Genomic DNA, 11898 nt, shown 5'->3' with positions numbered 1-11898 from the left:
ATGTTGAAACTCACAAAATAACTTGCAGGGATTTTGATTGGGATTGCATTGAATTTATACATCAAGCCATCTTTCCAATATGGTACCCCAGGTGTTAGACTGGTATCCACATTTATTTGAGGGGGTTGGTCAATATAGCACTTCCTGTGCTGGCAAATAAATTGGGTCATTTGAAATGAGCAATTCATCTTCCGGGACTAATTTAGAGCCCTGTCAACACTATCTCATGTGATTAACATTCTTTGACACAATTTAACGTATTTCCTGGGCTCTGGTGCAGGGAATGAGGCATTTCACAAGTCAAAGGCTACCAATTTTCTGTCTAGGCACAGAGAGCTGATGATACATAAGAGTAGGAAGTTGCCACATCTCATCCATGGACTCTATGTCAGACCCTCCCTGTTGCTTTCTTCATGTCTTTGTGTTCAAGCCTTGTTCCTGGAATTAATGTCAGATGTTTGTAATGAATCATATAATTTCAAGGAAGGCTATTTCCTTTTACTTCAACAAGGAGAAGTTGGGAGTAAAAGAAGATGTTTTCAGCATTTGTCTGGGACAGTAATTGAGAAGATATTCCTGGAGGATTATAATCTCCTGCTCCCCAGGCCCGAGATCCTGCTTGTTGATATGTGAATAGCCTGTGGCCTCAGGGGAACTGATCTCACCACATTAAGTGGGACCATGAAAAGCTGAAACTCAAGTTTGCCTTGCCAGAGGCAGTCTTGAATTGGAGGTAATTTAGGGGTGTTAAAGTGGTTCCTTGCTCCCACTCCATGTTTCCTTAAGTTCTTGTGCTTAAGGCTAGAAGAAGAAGAATTAGCTAAAGACAAGCTAGACAGAAAAAATAATTAGATGAATGAATGGATTCAAAAGAGAAGGCGTTGGGAAGTAAGGTCCTCTGTATAATTTAATGTTCTTTAGGATTAGCCTAGACCTGCATGCCACCCAAATTCTTAGGATGGTCTTGGTTTCAGCTTCCTGCATACCTTTCCATCTTCTCTCCACTCCTCCCAAGAATCCAGTCTTCTCTTTCTCCACTCTGCAACCTGTCCAGAATGTCTTCATGAACTCGATGGTGTAATGGTTAGGTAATATGCTACCTCACAATGTTACTCCTCTAAAGGATCTTTACATTTTTTTCTGAAGCCTAAAGAATTCTCTGAAATATAATTTTAGATATGATAGTGAAAAATGGGGAAAATCTTATGATTTGAGCCCTCAAGAGTTTATGATACACAATAAAGTTTGTGAATCCCTGAGCTACATAATTGATTTAACTCTGTTCCTTGGGCAAGTCTCTCAGGTTGTTTAATTATGCCTTTTTCAACTCAAACTTTCTTAGGATTGTTAATGAGAATCAGAGAATGTGAAAATATATTGTCTGGGAAACCAAAAATTGAGTACTCCCAGGGGAATACTAGGGCAATAATTAGACCATCTAAGTTTTAATTTTTTCCTGAGTGGCTTTTGCAAGTGCTGTTGCAAGGGAGACCATCTCTTCTAGAAATAAACTGGGAAGAAAGTTTTAGAAAAAATGATGAATATTCAATAAATAATAGCTGCTATTTACCAAAATCACTATCACTATCATCATTATCATCACCATCGTCCTAATCAGATAGATGCTAAATCCAGATGGTCCCAATCTGGCCAATATTTTTCTATTAGTTTCTGGTTCTAGTTACAATAGAATCCTAATTATAGAGTATTTTACTCAACAATATCAGAATATATATTCTTTTCAATGTTACAAAGATCAACCATATTATAGACCATGAAACAATTCTCAATGCATACAAAAGGGTTCAGTTTATTTAAAGGATATTTCTCAACTACAATGGAATTAAAATAGAGTTAATAACAAAAATATCCCTGGAAAATTCCCCAAATATTGGAGACAAACAACACACTACTTCTAAATAATACATGAGCAAAGAAAAAAACTGAAAAGGGAATTAGAAATATTTTCAACTGAGTGAAATGAAAATATAACATTTCTAAATTTTGGTTGATCAAGAGAAGAGAAAAAAGACATAAATCAATATCAGTAACAGGAAGGTGACATGACTGTGGATTTTACAGATATTCTAATGATAATAAGGTAATATTATGAACAACTTTATGTCAACACATTTCACCACTTAGGTAAAAAGGAGATCAAATTCTTTGAAAGACACACTCACAAACCTAACTCGTGAAGAATTAGGTAATCTGAATATCCCTGTATCTATCTATTTAAGGAATTTAAATATTTAGTTAAACATGAAACCCCCACAAAACTCCCAACCCTCCTTCCAAACAGCACAATACAAAACAAAACAAACAATAATCTTCCCACCAAAAAAAAAAAAAAAATTCCAAGCCCACATAGCTTCACAGGGAAATTTTACCAGAATTTTTAGGAAAAACTAATACCAGTTTCACACAAACTTTTTAGACTATAAAAAGAGGAGGTCATACTTCCAAACTCATTCTGTGACACAGCATTATTCTGACACTGAAACTTGACAAGGGCATTACATATGTATTCATATATCATATATAAAACTACAGACTATTATTCATGAACATAGATGCAAATATTTTAAACAAAATTTTAGCATGTTAATCCAACAATATATAAAATTATGATATAATAATATGACAATAAGTTAAGACCAGGTAAATTTTGTCTAAGGAATGTAAGGTTTGTTTACCATTCAAGCACCAATCGATGAATTCACCTTATTAACAAACTAAAAAAGAAAACCATGCAAGTGTTGACAAAGATATGGAAGAAGTAGAACTTTTATACATTGTTGATGTGAATGTAAAATTGTACATCCAGTTTGGAAAAAAATTTGGTAGTTTCTTAAGCATTTAAACAAATACCTACTACATGATTAAGCTATTCCGCTTGTAGGTATTTATCCAAGTGAAATAAAATTATACATCCATACAAAGTCATATATGCAAATGTTCATAGCAGCCTTCTTTGCTAAAACTGGCAGTAAACCAAATGTCCATCAACAAGTCAATGGATAAACTGGTATTTCCACACGATGAACTACTACTAAGCAATTAAAAGGAATGAACTATTAATGTATGTTCCAACACTGGTGAATCTCATTACAGTTATGCTGAGTGAACGAAGCCAGTCTAAAATAGAGTACATACTGTATAGACCATTTATGTAAAAATCTAGAAAATGCAATCTAAAGTACTGTACTAGAAAGCAGATCAATGGTTGGGAGATTTGGAGAAGAAGACATGGAAAGAAATGTGTGTGGTAATGAAAAGAGGCCTGAGAAGTCTTTTGGAGGTGACAGATGCATTCATTGTCTTGACTGTGGTGAGCTTTTCCCAGGTAAAAGCAAATCTCAAAAGTCATCAATTGTATAATTTAAATATGTGCAATATTTATTTATTAATTAAATATCAATAAAGCTGTTAAAATGTAATAAAATATAGTAAGAAAGGCTTTGGTTTGAGGAAGACTATATTGACATAGTTTGATTTTTTAGAAGTATTCTCTTATTTTGTAAAGTGAGGAAAGAGTTATTGTAAATATGAAGGTAGGTGAGAAGCACTATAGGCTTATTTTAAGTGAAAGAAATTTTAGGAGTGGTCTTCACATTTGACATATAATTTGACTTTTTAAAAGGATATTTTAGACACTGACATGTTATTTGATCTATTTATACATTTTCAAGATACTGGATTCAGGGCACTGTACCTAAGCTTTGTGGGGGCCTAACACACAAAATTCTGTTGAAAATATGACTTTTGAAAATATAACTACCTGAATAATAGTTTTATTCAATGCCTCAATTAGTTTTTTTTTGTATCAAATCAAGTGCTTGGAAGGGGCACTTTCAGAGAAGTTAGTTCAACATACATTTGCCAGCTTCTGAATTGATGGTTCCTCAGAGCAGCAGACCTACCTTGTGGTATAGTCTTCATTATCATGTAAGGTGGCCACATACTTTCAGTTGCAAGAATTACAACCACCAATACCACCAAAGCACTAGTATCCAATAGTGATTGACTGCTTGTCATGGACCAGGAAGCATTCTAAACATTTTACATGTTTTAAGCCATTTAATCCTCACAATAACTCTATGAAGTAGAGACTACTATCCCCACTTGCAGAGGAAAGTGAGGTTCAAAGAAGTACAAATATCAAATTATCTGACTAGAAGTGGGTTAAACAAATACACTTTTATTTCCTGCATAACTTTTCTCTAGCAAGTCCATAGATTGGCCATTCCAAGATTGGTTCTAGAATCAACAGTGTAAGGGCTCTAGGCGAACTTCTTTGAGCTTTTCTTTGTCTTTCTCCCATGCCCACAAGATAACTGCCATACCTCTAAGCATCCCTTCCTTGTTTAATAATATTCAAGGCTGGAAAAAGAGGATGGAAAAGAGTTATCTTCTTACAAGGTTTTTTTTTTTTTTTCATTAGAGAGAGAAATCTTTGGTAGATGTACATTGGCAAAATTCCCTTCAATTAGAACTGTGACTGGAACCTGCTCACATTGTGCTCCCAAACCACCTTCTAGTATGGGAGGCAGGTTCTTCAGAGAGGAAAAAGGATGGAGACTAGATGTTATGTTGGCATTCAATAAAGGCTGGACCACTTTGTTATATTCTGCAATCAACCCTAAATTACATTCCTAGTGATGACTACCTGACACTTCAAGAGCTGCAGATTTATAGATGAAATTCCTTTGTCTTTAGTTACTTCCTCACTTGGAGAAGAACTTTCTATATCAGTTGAAGTTTAACAAAGAAAATAATAATGGCATGTTATATTAATTCTGAAAGAAGAGATAATGAACCAAAAGAGATTCATTCAATCTTTCATCATTAATTATATCATTCAAAATATGAATGTTGATCATTATTAGCAAAGTTGTATGATAGATAATATGGTAAAAAACAATGTTGTTCTACACTGCAGGGGTGGCCAACCTCTTGGCGTCTCCGCACCACACTGGAAGAAGAAGAGTTGTCTTGGGCCACACATTAAATACATTGTAACACATAATCACAAAAAAATCTCATAATGTTTTAAGTAAATTTTTGATTTTGTCTTGGGCCACATTTAGAGCCATCCTGGGCTGCATGCGGCTCGTGGGCTGCAGGTTGGACACCCCAGTTACAGAATTGCAATGATGGAAATGTTTTGTCTTTACTGTTCAATATGGTGACCACTAGCCACAATGAATTATAGAGCACTTGAAATGTGGCTAGTATGATTAAGGAACTGAATTTTTGGTTTTAATTCATTTAAATTTAAATAGTTATATGTGGCTAATGACTACTGTGTTGGACAGTATAAGCAAATACTTCCTTTCTGTATTTCTGTTTATTTTCTCATTAGAGACATTATTACACAAAGTAATTCTCAACCTCAATGTTGCAGTATCCCTAATTAATTATTTCATAAAATTATTATTTTTCCTTAACTTCAAACACAATGTTTTTAAGCTGAAATAGATATAGAGAGGAGAAGAAAAAGGGTTTCACAAAGTCAAAACACAGAACTTGACATACTAAAATTTTGTGCACTTCTGCCCTTGTCAGTTATTGTTACTTTAAATACTAAAATTATCCAACTATTGTGTGCTGTCATTTTCTAAGGATAATTTATTATTCTCAGTTTAGACCCACTGACTACATCTTTCTCTTTTATGTCAGGGTATATTTATCTCATTGGATTTAGAATAAGTCCTTCCCTTTGGAATACTGTTCCGTACTTTAGTTTAGTCACTAGCTACAGCCAAAAGGACCCACAAATGCCTATCTTGTGAGGGAGATATGCCCTAAATTTGCTTCAAAAGGGTCCTTTTCCATTTTCTTATTTCTGTTTATTCTCTCATTAGAGACATTATTATATGATGTAATTCTCAGTCTCAATTTTGCAGTGTTTTTAAAGTATTGTATTAACTCTGTTTGCAGTCTGGTTGTCACACTTCAAAACAATACAGTGAAGTTGGGAAGAATCCAAAGAAGTGTCACTTCCATCAAATAATAAACTAAAAACGGTTTGCCTTCTGTTGTTAAGGAGACCATGACCGTGGCTATTCCATCCCAGCCTTTAAAATGCATTAGGCCTCCCATATACCTCACGCAGGAATGTGTAAAAGTGAGCTTGCCTTGGAAGCTCCTCTAGGGTATATCCCCAGAGCCACCATCCTCCTACTTGTCACATCCACCTGCTGCCTCCTTGCATTCCTCATTTTCTCGGGCTCCCTGGTGCTGTATTCTACTTTCGGGACACTCCTCTGACACTTCTCCCTGTTCAGAGTCCCTCCTCTAGCTTATTAGCTTATATTTCCCATTTGACACTTGACTCCTTCAATTTTTACATCATTTGAAGCTTAGATAAGAGAGTCCTTCCACCTGTACAAGTGTGGCTCCTCTGCAAAGAAAGAATTTAGACAAAACAAGAAAGGTGAGCCTCAAAGCTCAGAGATGTATAACTTAGTTCTTAGAGAAGCATGTTTCCACCCTAACAGGAAAAAAGGATTCTTTATACTCTTATAGCGTAAGTTGCTAATTACCTCAAGGTTAGAAAGCCAAAAATCTAGAGGCCAAGATGCCTTCAGACAGACTGAAGATTGACCTGCAAGCATCACTTAGGTATTTAAGGGGCAGTAATTCCTTGTGCTATATAAAAAGCAATGTAGAAGCCAACTCCATGCTCTAGTCCAATGTATCCCCATTAGAGCAGATACTTGTCCAATTGGATAATGCATCTCATTCAGTACATTAATTATAGAAACAACATTTGGGCTGAAAATATGGAACACTGGATTTCCCCTTTCAAATAAGTGTCATCATAAAAATTATTAGCCTCTTCTAGGAAACCCAGCATATATTTGCATATTATTATTACTTTTATATTTTATTTATTTTTAGACAGAGGGGAAGGAAAGAGAAAGGAGGAGAGAAACATCAATGTGTTCTTGCCTTTTGCACCCCCTCTACTGGGCTTGCAACCCGAACATATGCCCTAGACTGGGAATCAAACCGGTGACCCTTTGGTTCGCAGGCCAGCACTCAATCCACTGAACCATGCCAGCCAGGGCTGTTTGCATATTATTAATTGTAGGTATAAAGCTTTTTTGAACCTCTTAGCAATAGGAGACTAAATAGGAGAGACCAAAAAATGAGAAATGATAAGTAAAACGACTGCACAGAATTTATGTCCAAGTTTTGAAAGATTTATGAGTTTTAGTGGAAGTCTCATTTGGAATAATGGAATTAATATGGAACAATTAAAAAGTCAAATGTGCAACAGCTTAAAATTATGGCACTTTTTTAGAGTAATGTTCTGGATTCCTCCCACGTTTTACCTATTTTGCCAAAGGAAAAAAATAGAAAGAAATAATGCTGGGGTTTTTTCCCCCCTTGGCAAGAAGGTGAAGTACAACTTGACTACTCATATCATGCACTTTTTGGATTGGCATCTAGTCTTTCTGTTGCTTGAGTTTCTCTCCATAAAGGAGATATATAATGAAACAGAATTATTACCAGGAAAATTGGATCAACAAGATCACTAAAAAAGTGATGCCAACATTGTGGACTTTGCTATGGACAGATAGAAAAATCTTTATTCTGGTGGTGTTCCTCATGCGTTCAGAGAAAAAAGAACCACAGTTTTCTGCTTCAGGGAGAAACATAACAAATTGTGAAGACCTTTGGAGATCCAGAAACTACCAGGCAAATGCACTCAACCAGGGATGGTCAGATGCTGTTTGACTACCTGGCAGACAAGCATGATTTAGGCAAGAATATTTAGATACACTCTACAGGTATGCAAAATTCCAATGTGAATGTGGAAATGACTCTGGAGCAGCGAAATACTTTTACTGCTTTAGAGGGTTGGTTCCACTACAGAGAGAAATGCTTTGGCTTACTCTGAGGAAAATTGGTCTCTGAAATCTTAATGCAGAATTGGGATGCAGCTGTGGAAGACCTTATGTGGTTAAAATAGGCCATATATAATAATTCTGTGAGTTCTCCACTCCAGTTTCTTCAGCAGCAAACATGGTTCATTCACTGGTCCCTGTTTTCTTCAACCACCCCGAAGGGTGTGATAATATTATTGATTTCTTCCTTTATCAACCACAGTATATTAATGCAATTCAGTCAATGTGTCCACATATTCCTCACTATTTGACTACAGCAGTCATAACAAACAAAGAGGTTCAGAACCGCTGGCAGGTGCTGAAAGATCTAGTCACAGTTATTGAACAGGAGTCTTAGACATATAGAAACCCAATTACAGAGTTAGTTGAATGTTCATATGTTAACTTTGACTTTGATGGGGCTCAGAAAAAGCTGAGGGAATGTGAATCTGTGCTTGTGAATGACTTCTTCTTGGTGGCTTGTCTTCAGGATTTTATTGAAAATGCTCATCTCTTCCTATTGAAACTTTTTGTTGTATTCACCAGTGGATCAGCACTAACATGTTGGCAGATAACTGAACAGGACTCCAGAAGAGGCTGAAAGAAGGATTAGAAATGCAAGACTAGATGCCAAGATTGATTCTAAATTATGTCATGTGGTTATGGATAACAATGCAGTCTCCTCTATCAGCAAAAGACTTTCATTTAGAAGACAGATGTTGGCCGTGGATGTTGAGAGGAAACTTAATCACAATAGTAGATCAGAGGCTCCTAACTGGGCAACTCAAGGCTCTGGCTTCTACTGAAGGACTGTAAAGAAAAGACAAAAAACAAACAAAAAAACTCTAAAGGAAAGATGAAAAAACAAAACCATTATATAAATGGTGACATACATTTTAGAAACAACATATTGAGTATAAATTTTGGAGAACTTGAATAAAATTGGCTGTGTTTCATTTTTTTAAAAAAAAGTAATGCTATACAATCATTTTTCCAAAATTCTACCAGTCTCTACTGTTGTGTAAAAACAAAGAAAACAGGGAACAGCTTCACAGATTCCCGCTTCACATATTTAATACATATTTGACACAACTCCTGTGTGTGGAGTTTGTTTATCCCTCACCTTTTTCCAGAAAAGAAAAAATAAATAAAAGCAACTTACAAAACCACATAAATTAGAACTCCAAGTAAAGTAAGCAAGAAATAAGGGTGGGGATGGAAAATAAAGCCATGAATGATGCCAAAACATACGCACCACACAGAGCTATACACTTAGTATGGGTGGGGGACATGCTTGGCTCTGGTTTTCTAGCAGTCAATACAGAATGAGAAACCTGATTATGATGTCACAAAATAAATACAGTTGCTCAGAAAAAATTACAAACTTTTCACATAAAAATCAGTTAAAGTTTTTTCTCCAGGATTTTTATAAAGAGGATTCTTTATAAAAATGTCTAGCAACATTCTTCCTATGCACAATAGAATTTCATGGCTGATTCCTACAGTGGACTTGAACGCAGGTGATGGCATTATACCAAGGATTATCTAAGAGCATATTTTGGAATGGGCCAATCCTATTGTCAAGCTCTATGAAAGGTTGAGATTTCACTGTACGTACAAACTAACATGCACAGTACATGGATGCTGGCAGAAGACATAAGACTCCTGGGTCAAAGACAAAGGACTGTTTATTTACTCATAGCAATAGCAGTAGCCTCAGTGTCAGCATTTGTGCCAGTTCTAGAGCTCTCATTCCAACGGGGCAGCACAAGGAGGTATAGATGACACTTACATATGCCACAGGTTGTATTGCAAGAAAGCAGCTCTGAACTTAAGGACTTTGAATCTTTGATGGTAGGAAGTGAGCATGTGTTCCCCTGTTCCAAAGGGAAACATTACCTTTATTGTTTGGGACACTAAACAAACTTCTATCTTCCAAGGCTGTTTTCTATACAAACATTCTGGGAAAGATAGTCTGGAGCACAGGGAGCCAATGCCTCTTCCCATTAGATATACAGAAATGCAAGGGACACTTGGAGAATTGTCTCCCAACAACTGTACAATCCAGTCATACTCTAGCTTTCTCTGATTGGATTCAAAGCTAACCTTTAGACTATCTGGGGGAGTTGAGGACTTGTGCTTCGATGGGTACTTACTCATCATCCTTTCCACATTCTTATCATATGCACTGCGTACAGTGATAAACAAAAACAGCCATGCATGGTTCTTACCTTCATAGAATATATATACATATAATGTGTTTTTCCAGTAGCTCTTCTTCAACGTTCTCTCAACAAGATTTTCTAAATAGAATTTTTTTCTATTTTTTAGATAGAGATTTCTCACATACATACTCCCTGACCCCAGTGTTGCAGAGATATACTGTACACCCTCTGCCCTCCCCATTACCAACACCCCTGCCAGAGTGGTACACTTGGTACAATTGATGAGCCTAAATCAGCACATTGTTATCCTCCAGAATCTAGATTTTACATATAGTTCACTCTTGGTGTTGTGTATTCTGTGAATTTGAATAAATGTGTGTAAAACCATTTATATGTTAAAAGGGTTTTTTAGCATATATTGGTTGGTTCAATATCCTATAATTTCACAAGTAATGGAGCTTTACATTGCTGTATTTCCAGGTAAATACAGACAGGAATGGCATTTGAACCAGAGCTTAGTGTTGGCATTCTCAGCGTTCTGTTGTGACAACTGGGAGGCCTGACAGGGCCTCTACAGTGGACCCACAGTCAGAGGGTCATTCTCCCTTGAAAATGGCCTTTAAGCCTCTAGTGATTACATGACCACAGCTCTGAAGTTTCCTTCCATGTAGCAAAGCACTTAGAGTTCTGGGGTATTTGCCTACCTCCTGTTTGGGCTGGGACTCTGACATGACAGGAAGCGTTTTGTTCATTGAGAAGGTGAAATGTCTCCTCTGACGCCGTCTGTTTCTTTCCAATGTGCCTCCTCCCTGGTCTAAGGAGGGCTCCAGCACTTTCAATGTCTTCACTGTCCTAGCAGCTAAGGTAATAAACCATCTTTTTCTGGCAAAATAACGGGAGATTAGCCTTTATTTAATTAGCTTCCAGACAGTTTCAAACTGCAAATAATGATTGCTAGTGTAGCCTGCAGGCCAAGCAGAGGCTGAGCCCTTAATTCCATTACCTAACCCTGGGACCGGCCCCTCACACTGTTTTGAAGAACCAGCCTTCTTTTCACTATTTCTTCTGGGTTATTTTTCCCCCTCAGAAACCTGTCATTTCTGCTAGCACAATGGCCTCACTGGTTTAACTTAATGGCAATGGCCTATAGGAGCAGATCTGCAGTGCCAGCTGGATAAATGTCCAAACTCGGGTTTGAGAGAGCTGCCTAGTCAAGTAAAAAAATTAGAGATGAAAAAGACCTGTTAAATAACCCAATCCCCTCAGTGGCCAGCGCCAGAGCATTCCTATGGTGAAAGCGTACACTGGGCCAGCTCTGAACGACTTTAACAATGTGCCTTCTCACGCTTTATTTGGAAGATGGGGCTGTCTTTTCAATTTTTCTTTTTCCTTTAGTAAGTTTTTCAACTAGAATTTCGTTTGACCAGCGTTATTCCATTTCCCTCAGTTATAGCAACATTTGGTTCAGCTACAGAAACCACATGAATAGGCTGTTTTCAGAGTCAATATAAATGTACAGGTAACAGTTAAAGCACTTTATTAACTCAGCCATTCCAGCAATGCCTATATTCCAGCTAATGTGATGTAGGGGAGAGCAGACACACGTGAATGTTGGAGGTGGAAGCACCTGGTTTAGAATTACAGTTCTACTTAATTGGGGGATTTATTATTGTTGTTTTCAGTGACTGTTATTTATTAAATGCTTCCTGTGGGCCAGGTACTATGGTTAGTAATAGCCAAAAACTCTGCTGGCACATGTATGAAATTGGTACTCTTATCTGTACTTTAGAACCTAAAGTTTAGTGATTAACTCTGTAACCTCTGGGTTAAATTGC

At 36.8% G+C, this 11898-nt stretch overlaps 1 pseudogene; it reads left to right on the top strand.

The window, feature by feature from the left end:
- Window positions 1-6055: 6055 nt before the first annotated feature.
- Window positions 6056-8704, top strand: LOC129073650 (eukaryotic translation initiation factor 3 subunit E-like; annotated as a pseudogene).
- Window positions 8705-11898: the final 3194 nt, after the last annotated feature.

The sequence above is a fragment of the Pteronotus mesoamericanus genome, unplaced genomic scaffold (assembly GCF_021234165.1).
Source record: "Pteronotus mesoamericanus isolate MK-2021 breed Mesoamerican mustached bat unplaced genomic scaffold, CSHL_Meso_final contig_42, whole genome shotgun sequence".
Lineage (NCBI taxonomy): Eukaryota > Metazoa > Chordata > Mammalia > Chiroptera > Mormoopidae > Pteronotus > Pteronotus mesoamericanus.
The sequence above is the reverse complement of the archived record's forward strand: the minus strand, read 5'-3'. Positions and strand labels throughout refer to the sequence as shown.